At 42.4% G+C, this 16,814-nt stretch overlaps 1 protein-coding gene across 2 annotated transcripts in view; it reads right to left on the reverse strand.

Moving 5' to 3' along the window:
* NLGN4X (neuroligin 4 X-linked) overlaps positions 1–16,814 on the reverse strand; it is a 278,777-nt gene that overhangs the window by 161,596 nt on the left and 100,367 nt on the right. The window lies entirely within an intron of this gene.

Consider the following 16,814-nt stretch of genomic DNA (forward strand, 5'->3'; position numbering starts at 1 on the left):
TGTCAGAAAACAAAATATTGGGTACCTGGGTTATTTAGGGAAGATGGTCAATGTCAGGCAGTGGACTGATAACAATCTGGGAACACGAGTTGGGGTAGAGGGGAAAGACAGCCAAGCTGATTGCTGGTGCCTCCTTACAGTAGGTGTCCCCACTTTTGCCACAGGGTGTCCAGTTCCCAGATGAAACAGAGTTAGAAGTGGACTTGGGGAAAGGCATCCCCCAAGAAAGGTGAGGAAAGAGGAGTTGTCGCTTTTAATATCTGATACAGTGGGGAGACAGCCCCCTTTCCCAGTCCCCCTTAGCCTGTATACAAGGGCAGGATTTGGGAAAAGAGGTTGTCTCCCTGCTGTACCAGATGTTAGGAGCTGCAACAGGTTGGGACCAGGGTTGAAGTAGGGGCGTCTGACAGCAGCCATCCGAAAAGAGCTGGAAATGGTTAAGGGAAAAAGGGCCCTGCACAGTATAACTTATTTCCGGGTACTTCCCAGATGAGTTAACAAAGTTGCAGCCTAAACTACATCACTTGCATCTTGTTTTTCTTCCTGTGTGTCTGTGGCAATAAGGAATGGGTTAAACATACTGAAGCTGTGCGGAAGTATTAGATTTCAGGAAAGCATACTTGAGTGAATTAAGAAATGTAGGGCTTGTCTATACAAGAAAGTCACACCTCTATAAATTTAATAAGTTTTTTAACGGATATAATTAAACCAGTGCAAAAAAGGTGTGTGGGTGCTCTCATTTCAGTAAAGGAGTGACTTATTGCAGTTTACTTAAATCTGTTCCTAATCACTTTAAACTAAATTGAAATAAGCTACTCTTAACAAAATAAGAATGTTCACACCACTTTTTACATTGGTTCACCTATGTACATTTAAATTCACACTAAATTATACCGGTGCAATTTTATGATGTAGACAAGCCTGATCGAAAAACTACTGGAGTCAAAAGTCTTTGGGCATGGCTACACTTGCAGTTGTAGAGCGCTGGTAGTTAAACCAGCCTTCGGAGACTACAGCATGGAAAACGCTGCTGAGTGTTTACACTCTCAGCTGGAAGCACACTGGCATGGCCACATTAGCAGCTCTTGCAATGCCACAAAGGGCAGTGTATTGTGATAGCTATCCCAGCAAGCAAGTGGCTGCAATGTGCTCTTCAAACACGGGCGGGGGGGTGGATTGTGACAGGGAGTGTGCTGTGTGTATGTGGAGAGAGAGAGAATGGGTTGGGGGGGGGGGGCTGAGAGCATGTCAGCATGCTGACTTGTAAGTTCAGACAGCAGCAGACCTCCCTCCTCCCTCCCCCCTCACCTCTCTCTCAGTCACTCAAAGCAAGCAGAATTCCTTTGTCCCGGAGAAGATAAGCAGCCAGCTGTCAGAAACGGAGCTTTGAAAGGGTATATCCACATTCCTACAGTGAGTTCAAAACAATGAGAAGAGTGGCCACTTGACTTAAGGGGATTATGGGACGTTTCCAGAGGTCAATCAGAGCGCAGTAATGCAACACCTCATTCACACTGGTGCCGCAGCGCTCCAGCGGGGGTGCAGCAAACATTATTCCACTCGCCGAGGTGGAGCACCAGCAGCGCTGTAGCCACAGAATCAGAGCGTTCTACCTGCCTTGCCAGTGTGGCCAGGTAGTATGCTAGTGAGCCCGGGGCTCCTTTATTGCGCTGTAACTCGCAAGTGTAGCCAAGCCCTCTGTATTGACTTAGTGAATATTTTGAAACAGGCCCCTAGTCATTAACGCATGAGTATGGAATCCTAAAAACTTAACATCACAATGTAGATTACAATTCCTCCAGAAAACAAGAATACAAGTAAGCAAAACTGCACAAATGTGGCTTCATAAAGCACTGTTCAAAAATCTGTACAAGAAATAAGAAATGGAGGAAGCAACCAAACTTGACTCCTCGTGATGAAGAATAAAGACCTGAAAGAAAAAAAATGCAGACTGGATCAATGCAGGCCAATGGACTTAAAGAGACTAAGGAATGTGTCGGAAGAGTAGTAACAGTATTATAATGAAAACCAAACTGTTAATAATACATAAGAAGGATTAAATGAATGATGACTCAGAAATGGCTGAGAAACTGAACTCTTTTTCTGAGTCTGTCTTTAAGAAATGAAAGCAGTCTGGACACTTAGGCAGGACTTCTGTGAAAAAAACAGTTATTCATAAATGACTATTGGTAAATGGAAGACATACAAATCAGCTGATCCAGATTCTATAAAGGCATTAATGGAATTAGTACTGAATCTGACACTAATCATTATAACCTGAAAAATAAACCACTGAAAACTAAAGAGGTTCCAGAAGAAAGAGAATCATGAGTAATACAAAGAATGACTGTAGAAGCCCTGCTAGACAAAGAGCAAGGTAATGAAATTCTATACAATTCTTTTAAACTTCAAAGAGTTACAAACACCTGTGATGAATGCTTAAAAATAAAAACAGACACATATACAAAGGGACCAAGAGAGATCAGAAATACAACCTGGGCAGAAATAAAGCAAGATTATCTTTTCTCACAGAAAGAGCCTCTGATACCATGCGAGAGATAGCCAAGCAAAATATTTCCTTTTAAGAGACTTAACAACTAAATGGAGAGGGAAAAATAAAAATTGTTAAAATAGAGTATAACTCTTTAAGTTGTAAAAGGAAAAGCAATTCAAATGTTTATTTCCATGTGCATATAATAAAGATTGTAAAGGATTTTTATGCTGTGATTGCTATAGTAAAAACAAGCCAAATCATTCCACGCAGACCACTAGTAACTGGTTCATGTAGAAACAAAGGTGTGAGTGTATATATCCCAACACGAGTAGCCTAAGCCAGCTGGACCCCAGGTTAACAGCTTTTGCAATAGATGAACATGTTTCCACTGTATACATGGAACCAGAGTGCCACTTTTCAATCTGCCGTGAGTCAAAGGGTAGTGTGTCTTTGCACTGCCTCAGGAACAGCCTGGAAAGCAGATTTACTCCCCTATTGTCACAATGAGTCACAGATTTTTAATCTGCTGAGGAAGGAGGAAAACCACACTGAATTTATATCCACCACAGTATACATCAACATAGATATGCCAGCCAACACACTGGGGGTGGGATGGAGTCCAGTACTTCACCCTCTCAGCTCATCTGTGTAAAGTACGGGTGAGAGAGAACTAGCAGTTTTGTGCAGCCTGCTTCTTCTTCTGAGTTTCAAACTGGCACAGGGTGCCCATGTCAGAAAGTAGAAGGACATCTTATTATCCCTTACTCCCCTCCTGGTGACAAGCTTGCTTATATATATATTATGACTTCACAGAGAGAATTCAGAGTATGCACTATCTTTCCAGAGGTACAAAATAAAATGGATATTTTGTGACAGTTGAGTCAGCCATAGGAATGCATCATTCTTGGATTCTGAGTGATTATCTCCATGTAATCTCTGTGTTTTGTTTTTAATTAACAGCAAACTTTTGAGTAGTTAATACAACACTACCAAAAACTCAGGTGTAAATATAATCACGGATAAGTTTACACTTTATATTATAGTTATTTTATCTCACAACTACCCTACAGAAATCATAAGACTTTATGATTGTGTAATAAAGCTTAAACACTCAATAAAGATCCCAACGGTTTAGCTGCAGTCTTATAGAAGGCATTTGATTTGACTGCTTTTCCAGATGGTTATAAGCAAGTGATATTTTAGCAAACTGCAACTCCTCCCCAACCTTAATTACATTAAAATTATATTGGAAACAGAAATATGCTTAACTAGTTGATTTTTAGGTATACCTCTCAAAGTAGGATTTCTTGAAGCCTCAAAACTTCTGAACATTGCTATCTTGTTTTTTTCTATAGCCTAGAGGGGCTGAACAAGTTTGACTGGCAGATGAGATCCTCATATTTTAGGATAGGTTTATTAAAGCCCTGCAGAACTCCAAACATTCCCATTTTGGAGTTACCTACAGTACAACGTATCAATTTGGTTTTTTCCTTATATCCAACTCGCATTTTATGTATACCATATTCTGAAAAATCTTATTTCAATTTGATGACACATTTCTTGGTTATAGCCTTCTGGCAAATCTGCCATACCAATTACTTCTTATAGTTCTCAGAAATGATGTCATTTCTAAAACTTATGTCTTTATTACTGTGCTACTAAGGACATTTACCATTATAGGATAACTGAAAATAGGAGAAAGCTTAAGAACATCCCAGATATGTTTCTTTGAATTAGCAGTCGTATCCTAACACTGTAGTTTCTGCTAAAAACCTCACTCTGTGTACTGTACATTATTATATACATTGTTTTCAATCATGCCCTCAGTTAGTAAACTCTTTGGGGGCATGAAACAGTTAACTATTCAGCATGATTAAAGACTGCTTCTTTTGCATACACCAATAATTTCTTTGATCTTGTACAAGTTTTAAAATGTCCTGTTGGCATTTTTTCTGTCTCACTCAGCCATAGAGCTTTACCCATCTGTCAATATTTGAACGTCCTGAAATTCTGTTCTGGCATGGTCCTGCTTTATTTTCCTATGTCCTCTTCCTCTTGAAAGAAATGTATGTCTGCCTTCTTGTCTCTGGCCACATTTTGTGAACACAGAGAGTAAAGGATTCAATGTAATTTTGTTAGCAGGGTTTACCTCTTCTGTCAGTAAATCAGTCAAATCATCTCTTAGATGCCTCAGTTTTAAACCTTACTTCTGAATGCTTTAATTTCTTCATGGTACAATAACTCCTGCCCTCTGGATCTGCAGGATCTTCACTTAGAGGTCACAAACATCTAACAACAGAGATATGTGAATTGCTGACTGTGAAAGGGCTACAGAGACAGAGAGGAGGCAGCCTATAGAGAGATGGTGAACCTAAATGAAAAGAGGCGAGAAGAATCTTGTAGTTATTGTGAAGCATGGAGGGTAACTCAGGGTGAATTGCTGAGTAGTTCTTCATTTCAGAGCCTACTATTTTTATTTGTAGTACCTAGAGGTCCTACTTTACATGTGCTTAGTCAGAGACATTTCCTACCACCAAGAGTTTATAATGTGAGTAGACCAAGAGAGAAAAGAATTATTATTCTCCCCATGGTACAGATAGGTAACTGAAACCACAGAGAGATTAAGTGATTTGCTGAAGCTCACACAGGAAGTCTGTGGTAGTGCCAAGGATTGTACCCAGATCTCCTCAGCTCCAGTCTAGTACCTTAATCACAGGACCATATTTTCTCTCTATTCCTGCCTGTTTAATTTCTATTCTTATAAAGTTATAACCTGTGGGGACTATAAATAACAATAAAGAAAGAATTTACCTTGTGTATATGCCAAATATTGGTGTGAATACCATTGTTTCAGAATAAAACAAAGTCACATCCACTTTTTGAGTCTTTAAAATCTATTGACAACTTTTATTTGTAGGGCCATGTGCTTGTGTTTGTTTACAGAGAAGAGACTGATGAAAAATGTATCAACAACAGTTCTTGGAATAGCCCAGTTCAACATGTTCTTAGAGGAAAACTTCAGGAACAGAAATTAGAGAAGTCATTCTGACTTCAGTTTTTAATCATAGGAAGAAATTAACTAAACATTTGATACTAACTGGGAGCTACCTGCAGCTTATTTTAATAAGGAATGGGTTTACAAAAGACAGCAGTAGTTCATGTTGCATACAATTTAAAGGAAATTAATTTGGAGGAAATAAAGAAACCCAAGTAAGCATGGGGAAGTGAGAGAAAGCATTGAACTCAGCAAGAGTGAAAGAAGGTTGGGGTTCCTTAAAATAAACCACAATTAAGGCCCAAAAAACTACAATTCCTTTGAATTGTAAACCTTGATAAAAAAGAAAATCAAGGAACAAGAAATATTCAACATTGCTTCATCGTGGCAGTACAAAGAAGAGTAAAGAAACCTGCAAAGAGAGTGGCGAAATTGGGAGGTAAATGAACAAGAATATACAGTGTCACCTAAGGTTTACAAGGAAAATAAAAAGGCAGAAAAACAGCAAAAAGAGTTCCTGGTAACCAAAAAGGCTAAGAGGCATTAAAAAAAGCTTTCACTAAATATAGGGTAAAAAGGAGAAACACAATATGAAGGAGACTCATTAATAGATAAAGAGGGAAATAATAACTCAGAGATGACTGAGATACTGAACTGTTTTAAATTTTAAAGTTAAACTTTAATTGTTTCTTTTAGTAAGGAAAACTGATATGGACAACTAGGAAGCAATGACCACATTATTATTCCTGTTGATAAAAAAGCAGGTAAGAGAACATGAGAGAAAAACTGAATATGAATCAGCAAATCCTTCAAGGGAATTAGCTAATATCAAACCACATTCTTTTCAAAATGTAACAGAATGAAAACGATACAAAAATCCTGGGAAAAACAAATATGGAAGTGATCTTCATATAAGGTAAAATGGAGCAATTCTGGAAGATACCTGATATATTTAACATTACTTATTAGTAAAATAATTGAATAGAGATTAAGAAGTAAAGGTATAGCGGGGTTTCAAGCCGGTCAGTTTAAGTTAGTGGCCCCCAACGTGGTGCATTGATGTGTGCCACCTAGTGCCCCTATTGCCTAGTGCCCAACAGGGGAGAGAAGCCGCGGCCCTGCACCTGCTGGGGACAGAGAACTCCAGGGCTGCGGGCACTGGTGCTCTCTGTCCCTGGCAGGCGTGGGGCCTTGGCTTCTCTCCGGCTTCAAGAGGAGCCGAGGCCCCGCGCCTGCCGGGGACAGAGAACTCTGAGGCTGTGGGCGCCGGTGCTCTCTCCGGCTTGAAGAGAAGCCGCAGCCTGCGCCTGCCAGGGACAGAGAACTCCAGGGCTGCGGGTGCCAGTGCTCTCTGTCCCCAGCAGGCGTGGGGCTGCGGCTCCTCTTGAAGCCAGAGAGAAGCCGCGGCCCTGCACTTGCAGGGGACAGTGAGCACCGGTGCCCGCAGCCTCAGAGTTCTCTGTCCCTGGCAGGCGCGGGGCCGCAGCTTCTCTCCCCTGCTGGGCACTAGGCGGGAGCACATCAATGTCCCAGCAGGTGCCATGGCATTGGGGACCACTGGCATTAGGCCTTAAAGGGGATCCAACTTATGATCGTGTTATATGCGATTTTGCGTTATGGCAGGGTGCGTTATTGCAAGGTTTGACTGTATTCAGATCATGGATTTTTAACACATCATAGCAAAATGGCTGTTAGCATCAGTTCATTTCTTTGGCTTTGTAATAATTATTTCCATCCAGTTGTCTGTCTTTTTGAGCACAGAGAGCAACATACTGGTAGATGTTAATTGTACATGAAAAACATGCACACGTTAAGAATGCAAATCCATCTGTATTTCCATGCATGATACTGATGTAGAAACAAATGCCCTATTGTAAATCTAATGCTCTTTCCTTACTCTTTTATTTGGATCACTGCTGTATTAATGCCACAAAATTAGAGTGTTATTTCATCAGTGATATGTCACCCTTTGACTTAAATCTAATTCAAGTAATGTGCAATGTAGGAGAATATGAAAACACCCATGTTAATGGTACTCTTTCATCTCAAAAAGGAGTGCAAGTAAAATGGGATAGTATGGATCAAGCTGTTCAGTAGCGTTTAGTTCTGTTTTAGTGTTTGGTTTCATTTTAATATCTTTGGTGGCTTCTTCATCTGGGTTTCTTTGAAGAGGAGGAAGAGGAAAAGATGTGTCCTCATCTTATTTTAATTTTTTTATTTAAAATGTATTTCATAAATACATGAAAAATATATGAGCTCATATGGTTCACACACCACTTACCTCTGCAGAATTATTTCTGACAGTGTATTTTTAATTCTTTGTTCAATCTACTTTGAAATGACCCAAGTAACGGAGCTTCTTCTGTTTCATTTGGGAGATTATCTCCCAGTTTAACAGATCTCAAGGTTACAAAATGTTTAATTCCCAAACTCCCAATAACCAAAGAGGAAGAGAGATTTTCCTTTGATCATGTCACAGATGTGGTGTGAATTTGATTTATCACATGATGTTTGATTTACAGCTCTTAGCAAGTAAAATTCACTCACCCATTTTTAACAGATGTCAGTTGTGATTCAAGCTACAATGGTTGCAATGAATAAAAGAATATGAAAGCTTTGGTTCAAGATTTCCAAGATGCTGAAGAAAAAAATGGGGGGATGTGAAGTTGAGAGCTCTATGATTTTAATTAGCAATATGGATTCATAAAGTCTAATAGACCACTGCACTTATGTAGGCAAAGGGCAGTCAAACTTGGTGTATCTTGGGTGGAACTAAGCAGAGATGACATCAGCACTCACACGTCATACTGTTTGTTGTCCCCAAGTCTGTGAAAGTCTCCCTTGAAAAAGTATGGGGCCAGTTCCCCCTAGTTTGGGACTAGCTGTATTGATGGGGGGGCTAGGGCACAGATGAACTGAGAAGAAAAGGTACATCCTCCTTTGGACACAGAGGAAAACTATATGACAAAAAGCATGAGAGATTAACACTGGAGTAGGAGTTGTAAATTTAGTAAAAGTCAAAGATTATTATATTTACCATGACTTCTCCCTGATTTTGGATAGACATCCCCCACCTCCTCATCCCACCAAAGGGGCACCATCCACTCACAGCAGCATCCTCCACCCCGGCACTACAACCCTAACCCCAACCTGGTCTCAAGGGGATGCTAGAGGTAGGGAGCAGCAAGGTGACCCTGTTCTGCACTCCCTCTGAAGTGGCAGGTCCTGTGGCTCCTCTGTCCCATGGTGCCCCATTCCAGGCATTGTGACCTGACACACCAGGCCACATCACTGCTCACGTTGCCCTCCCTGCCCCATGATGGAAGGTTGTGACCTGGCATGTCAGGTTGCACCACCTGTACTAAAGTTTGGCCTGCCCCACCTCAACTCCCTCCTGCTGATGAATGGTGTCGCAACCCCGTGTGACAGGCCACATTGCTCAGAACAGCTAGCCCCAGCCCCTTGGGACAGGAGCCGCCACAGTATGGTGAGTCAGGGACACAGAAAAAAGTCACAGACAAAAGGGAAAATCATCCTATCAAGAACATTTTTCCCCACTGTGACAAACCTTCAGCACTAATCATAATCAGTGGAACTGGAGTCAGAGAACCTATGTTCCTGGAGGAACTGTTATTGATGGGGCACCAGGGAAACTGGAGTTAGGCTGAAAGTAACAAAGCCACATGGATAGAGCAGTCCAAAGACTTTAGTAAAATTCCACATGTTCAAACTTAGCCTGAACGTTGAAACAGGACTAGCTCAAAGTACTCAAAGGTTGTGGTTTCAACCAGGGGTATGTGTAGCCCCTAGGGGTACTCAGAGATCTTCCAGGGGGTACATCAACTTGCCTAGATATTTGCCTAGTTTTACAATAGGCTACAGAAAAAGCACTAGTGAAGTCAGTACAAACTAAAATTTCATACAGACAATGACTTGTTTATACTGCTTTATATACTATACACTGAAATATAAGTACACTATTTACATTCCAATTTATTTCTTTTATAATTATATGGTAAAAATGAGAAAGTAAGCAATTTTTCAGTAATAGTATGTTGTGACATTGTTGTATTTTATATCTGATTTTGTAAACAAGTAGTTTTTAAGTGAGGTGAAACGTGGGGGTACTCAAGATAAATCAGACTCCTGAAAGAGGTACAGTAGTCTGGAAAGGTTGAGAGACACTGCTCTAATGAACTATTCATGTGCATCAGCTGGCTAGTGTGGGGCTGAGTCACACCCTATCTTGCTGTGATCTAACTATTGGGGTAGACAAGTCCTTAGACTGTACCTGTTCTTTGTAATGTAAATGAGTGCATAATGCAGCCCATAGAGAATGTGACTTGAACTAACCTGAAAAGTATCAGAGAAACAAGGTGGGTGAGGTAATATCTTTTATTAGACCAACTTCTGTTGGTGAAAGAGGAAAGCTTTTGAGCTTGCACAGAGCTCTTCTTCCGGTCTGTGAAATGTACTCAGAATGTTTTCCAGACCTGAAGAAGAGCTCTGTGTAAGCGCAAAAGCTTGTCTCTCTTACTAACAGAAGTCGGCCCAATAAAATATATTACTTCACGCATCTTGTCTCTCTAACATCCTGGAACCAACATGGCTACAACAACACAAAAAATTAACAGAAAGTGCCAACTGACATTTGTGGTGGTGGACGGTAAGAGCCTTAAGAAAGCTTTGGGGTAATATAGTGATACAAGCCAGGATCTTATCAGAGTGCAGTGTCAGAATGCTATAGCTGCAGTGCAAGAAGCAAAAGGGAGAGTGTCACAATTCAGGGCAACTGCACCTGTATTCGCCAACTGTGCTTCACCCTGAGCACCAACTCCCGCCTCCTCAGCCATCACCTCACTTTGGGAGAGACCTGCATCTCTCTCCTCCAACTGGGCTTTTTCCAGGCTGCACAGTTGTCTAAGCTACTCTGTAATATTTGCAGAAAGCCAGAATGCCTAAACAAGCCAGTGTATGGGCTTTGCTTCCTCTCCAGTGGCTATGAACAGCATAATTGCCCAAACTTACAAGTTACCACATGGCTATTTTTAATCAAGCACATTTATTCTTAAGGTGAAACCATTTCAGGAAAAAAAACATATTAAAATAATAAAAAACCCTACACGCATGCTAATAAGCTTACCAGAAGTCACCCATCAGTCTTACAGGGCCCTAGCAGGTCAAGTCCTTCCAACCCTTCTGCAAGGATTGACCCTTGACACACCTTGGAGGGAAACTCCTATTCATTTTTTGGATAAAAAAGAAGGCGTTGAGTCAGTATAAACAGTCTATTTATCCAAAAGTCCTTTCTTTGTATGTTGGTCTCTGTGGAATCCAGTTTGAACTAGTATATGTGAGCCTCCCCAGGAGGTGATATTTCTTGGGAAAGGAGGGAAGTTTGGTACAATTTGACTGATTTGTCTTAACTACCATGCACTATTTTTAGCAGGAGGAGCTGCGGTTGCCCTCCTCCATAGTGTAGAATACAATCATACATAACCATTCATTTAAAACAACAGATCCCAAAGATACTACATAGAGTTGGAATATCTGTCACATCTCCCGCATACAATCCCGGTCACAATAATGCATAAACTTCATACAGTATCAGCTCTCAAAGATACTGCAGTAAATTATCCTTTCTGTCAAAGGAATTCTCATGGAAAGTGGAGACAATTTTAAAAGCATATGAGGATGATTTCAAATGCATTGGGTGCCTCAAAGGAAACCTGTGACTCGAAGTAGCACACTGGCACCTGTATGCTTACCACAAAGAAATATTCCACTGACATTACTTGATTCACTATGCAAGGAGCTCTTAAGTCTGCAAATCAGGGTATCATAACATTTGTAGAGACCAGTATAGCCTGGGAGAACAGCATGGTGGTGGTACAGAAGCCCTTGGGAAAAATTATGCCTCCACATTGACCCAAAAAGACACTGAACCAGACACTAAAAAGATGTCATGATCCACTGCCCACAATCGATGACATCTTGCCAGAACTTTCCAAAGCCAGAATCTTTATGGTCCATGATATGAGGAATGAGTTTTAGCACATAAGCCTGGATAAAGAAGCCAGCATGCTGGCAACTTTTGCAACACCATTTTATCTCTATAGTTTGTGGTGTATGCCAATGAGCATAAGCCCAGCACCAGAAGTGTTTCAGAGAAGATGCATTCAAGCACCAGAAGGACTATATGGGGTGAAATTAATTGCAGATGATATCGTCATTTTAGGTGGAGGGATCAATAATACATAAGCTGAATGAGACTGTGAAAGAAAACTTACAAGATTTTCTACAAAACCATAAAACTCAGCCCTGAAAAAATGCATCTCAAACAGCATGATGTGACATGGATTGGACATCTGTTCCCAACAGAAGGACTGACAGCAGATCCCAACAACATCTAGGCAGTCAGAGAAGTGCCAGCTCTCATGGATGTGAAAGGGGTATAGCACTTCTTAGGAATGATACAATTCTTGTTCCAGTTTTTCCATGTTTTCCTATAGCAGCAGAACCCATACATCAGCTCACAAAGCAGGATGTTGAGGAGATCCTCAATGGCAAGCATTTGACCAGCTGAAACAAATTACAATGGATGCCTCTTTCCTGAATACTAAGAGCCAGAAGAGCTGCTGACATTCCAGTGTGATGCATTGGAGATATGACTGGGTTCAGCTCTTTTGTGGGAGCACCTAGTCACGTATGCCAGCAGAGCTCTGTCAGAGACAAACAAACAAAAGAAGAGCTTCTGGCTCTAATATTTGGAGAGGAGTGCATCAGTACATCTATGACCACCCAGTAATAATTCAGTCAAACCCCTAGAGACAATCACAGTGAAGCCCCTTCTTAGTGCTCCAAAGAGATTGCAGCCCATACTGATTATCCTCCAGTGCTACCAGGTAGACATCAATATCATTCAGGACAATTACTGGTGTTAGCTGACACCCTGAACAGGGCATATATACCCACCGTCAGTGAGCTGGGGGAAGGGGATCAGGACATAGTGTAGTATGTTAATGAATTCAGTAAACTAATTTCAAGAACAAAGCTGATGGAAATGAAAGAGGCTACCCAATGATATCCAACTACAAGCAACCAGAAGAGCAATACAAGTAGGGTGGTGAGAAGACAAAAGACAAGTACAATAGGAGAAGAACCATGTTTTCAAATTAAAGATGAACTGAGTGTGTCATATTTTGAGCAGAGAGCTGTTGTCCCCGCCTCATTAGGTAATGACACCATGCAAAAAATAAATGCCTCACACCTGGGCATTGACAGCTGCCTTGGATGGACTCAAGAGTGTGTTTATTAGCCAGAAATGAATACACAACTTCGCTTTTTGCTAGAAGGGCATGACATCTGCCAGTCATGGGATAATAGGCAGCAGAAAGAGATTCTGTTACTGCATAAGCTGCCCACAAACCATTGGACATCATGGGAGAAAACATATTTACTTTCAATGAAAAGTAGTACTTGATCACAGTGAAATGTTATTTACATTTTTGGGAGGTTTATGCTCTACCTGATAACAGCAGCAAGCCAGTGATTGGCAAACTGAAGGGCATTCTGATATCGCATTCTGGACACTATTCACTGACAACAGACACACATATATATATATATATAGAGAGAGAGAGAGAGAGAGAGAGAGAGAGAGAGAGAGATAGATATATTTGCCTTGGTAAAAATTCAAGGACTTAACATGCAATTGGGAGTTTGACCAACATACCCCTTCCCCAACTTACTCAGAGAGTAATGGTAAGGTGAAATCTGCTGTGAAAACAGCTAAGAGACTGTCACACAAGGTTATTTCTTCTTGTTCAGTCTCTCTGTTACCACTTTTGGCACACAGAATACTCCATCACAGGAGTGTCAAAACAAGACAGAGGATGAAGGACCAAAGCCATGCTAGCAATCAGGGGAGACCTGTTGCAGCCAAAAGGATAGAGACGTTGCCAAGAGGAGATGGCCAACAATCAGAGAAAGCAGACAGAGTACAACAGGTCAGTCAAGGACCCAGGGCCAGCTCCAGGCACCAACGAAGGAAGCAGGTGCCTGGGGCGGCCAATGGAAAGGGGCAGCATATCCAGATCTTCGGCAGCATTTCGGCGGTGGGTCCTTCACTCTGTCTCTGCCACTTCGGTGGCAGTTCGGTGCCAGCTCAGTCTTCTTCTTCTTCTTCTTCTTCGCCGCTTGGGGCAGCAAAAAAGCTGGAGCTGGCCTTGCAAGGTCGTACTGGCCCCGGAGTCATGCACTCCTGTAAGGATCCAACCATTAGAAGAGACACTAGAAGTGATGGTCTAAAGGAGTCATGAGGAATGCAGTGGTATCAAGTTATATGAGGTGACTAAGCAAGAGGGACAAGTGATGTGAAGGAGCAGGAGGCACTTTTTAACTAAGAGATACAACACCAAGAAGACCTTACAGAAATACAGAGATCATCACAAAATGGAGAGACAGAACTATCTGAAGGTCAACCCTACAGGGAGGGAAGAGATTTCACAGAGAGATAGTTTGCTAGACTTGGAGACAAGTGACAAGGAAACAGACACTGGTGAATCCCAGTGGGTTGAGGAGACTAAACTACCTCAGAAATTATGTAACCAGATGAGTCTGTGATAAAGACAAGATTCTAACTTGGCAGTGTGATAACAACTTCTGGCCAAAGGGACACAGGATGTGGGGGTCTGGGCATCAATTATCAGATTTTAATATTTCTATTAAAATGTTTGTAAATTAGAGAAGATGTATCATGATCATTGAAACGGTAGTCAGAGCGCACAGATTCCCTAGAGGGGCAGTTACTGATAGGATACCAGGAAACCTAGGAATGGGTGAAGCAGTTCACAGGTTTTAATAAAATATCACTTGTTCAACTTAACCTGCATTCAGTATCATTCACTGTGAATTAAACAGTTGGGGCTGTCTATGATCAGATCAGCTACAACCAGTCTGCAGGTTTGGCCAGTGACCTAGACCTGTATTTCTCTTGCATCCTCAGCCAAGTGGCACAGCTTCTACTTCTGAGACACCACCACGCAGGTTAACTGAAAGGGTCATGTAGCAACAATACCACACTTAGGCCTGGTCTACACTACGCGTTTAAACCGGTTTTAGGAGCATAAAACCGATTTAATGCTGCACCCGTCCACACCAAGAGGCCCTTTATATCGATATAAAGGGCTCTTTAAACCGGTTTCTGTACTCCTCCCTAACGAGAGGAGTAGCGCTAGTATCGGAATTCCATATCGGATTAGGGTTAGTGTGGCCGCAAATCGACGGTATTGGCCTCCGGGAGCTATCCCACAGTGCACCACTGACCACTCTGGACCGCAGTCTGAACTCGGATGCAGTGGTCAGGTAGGGAAAAGCCCCGCGAACTTTTGAATATTTCCTGTTTGCCCAGCGTGGAGCTCCGATCAGCACAGGTGGCGATGCAGTCCGAAATCAAAATAAAAAAAGAGCTCCAGCATGGACCATTCAGATGTGATCGCAGTAAGGGCAGGCAAATCCGTTCTATCAGCGCTCCGTTATAGAAGACGAAATTCAGAATCATTTTTAAAAATTCTCCAGACAGATGCCATAGCAATGACTCAGCGCACTGCAGCGTGACAAGCGTAACGGAAAGCCAAAGAATCAAATGGATGCTCATGGACTGGAGGACTCAAGCTATCCCACAGTTCCTGCAGTCTCCGAAAAGCATTTGCATTCTTGGCTGAGCTCCAAGTGCCTCTAGGGTCAAACAAACAGTGTCCATGGTGGTTCAGGGCATAGCTCGGCAATGTACACCCCCCCACCCACCCCAGAAGTAAAAGGGAAAAAATCCTCTCGTGACTATTTAACATGTCACCCTATCTTTACTGAATGCTGCAGATAGACACAATGCTGCAGCAGTCAACACCAACATCCTTGCTCCCACCTCCCCCGCTATGGGTGGCTGATGGTGCAATATGACTGGTATCCGTCCTCATCATCATGAGCTTTTTGGCACGTGGTGCAGTGCAAAAGGACTGGTAACCATGCCAACTAGCATCTGTCAGGTCCCCGAATGTCATGTGCACCTAATTTTTCATGGTAGATGGTGCAGTATGGTTGATAACTGTCTTCATCATAGCAACAGGGGGCTGAGCTTCATCAGCCCCCACCCTTCATGTGTAAAGAAAAGATTCAATTGCCCCTGGACTAGCAGCAGGATGCTGGGCTCCTCTCCTCCACACTCCTTAATGTCCTGTCTGGACTATCATAGCAGCTGGAGGCTGCCTTCCACTCATTTATCACTAACAAGTCACTGTGTCTTATTCCTGCATTCCTTATTACTTCATCACACAAGTGGGGGGACAATGCTACAGTAGCCCAGGAAGGCTGGGGGAAGAACGGAATCAACAGGTGGGGTTGTTGCAGGAGCATCCCCTGTGAATAGCATACAGCTCATCATTCCTGCAGGATCTGACATAGAGCAGCTGTGCTCTCTGGTTCTATGATACAGTGGTTCTCTAGTTCACTTGCCCATATTCTAGGCAGGACTGATTCTGTTTTTTGATACCATAAAGGAGGGATTGACTCAGGGAGTCATTCCCAATTTTAACTTTGCGCCCTGGCTAAGAGCAGCCAGGGGCACTTATGACAGCAACAGATGGTGCAGTGCAAAAGGACTGGTAACCATGATCATCTTTTTACCAATTTATGGATTGGTAGATGGTACAGTATGGTTGTAACCATCTCTGCTGTCATGCAAAAGCAAAAGCATGCTGCTGTGTAGCGCTGCTGAATCGCCTCTGTCAGCGGCATCTAGCACACATACGGTGACAGTCACAAAAGGCAAAACAGGCTCCATGATTGCCATGCTATGGCATCTGCCAGGGCAATCCAGGGAAAAAAGCCGCGAAATGCTTGTCTGCCATTGCTTTCCCGGAGGAAGGAGTGACTGACGACATTTACCCAGAACCACCCGCGACAATGATTTTTACCTCATCAGGCACTGGGATCTCAACCCGGAAATAAGGCTGCGGGAACTGTGGGATAGCTAGGGAATAGCTACCCACAGTGCAACGCTCCAGAAATCGACGCTAGCCTCGGACCGCGGACGCACACCACCGAATTAATGTGCTTAGTGTGGCCGCACGCACTCGATTTTATAAAATCTGTTTTACAAAACCGGTTTATGCAAATTCGGAATAGTCCCGTAGTATAGACGTACCCTTAGCTATCCATAGTGTATTAGGGATTTTCTCCCCCCTCCACCTTTTCAGCAGGAGGTAGTGATAGTGAAAATACAATGGAAAGTCTGCCCAGATTAGCTAATGTCAGATTCGGGGTCTC

Source organism: Mauremys reevesii, linkage group 1 (genome assembly GCF_016161935.1).
Source record: "Mauremys reevesii isolate NIE-2019 linkage group 1, ASM1616193v1, whole genome shotgun sequence".
Classification (NCBI taxonomy): domain Eukaryota; kingdom Metazoa; phylum Chordata; order Testudines; family Geoemydidae; genus Mauremys; species Mauremys reevesii.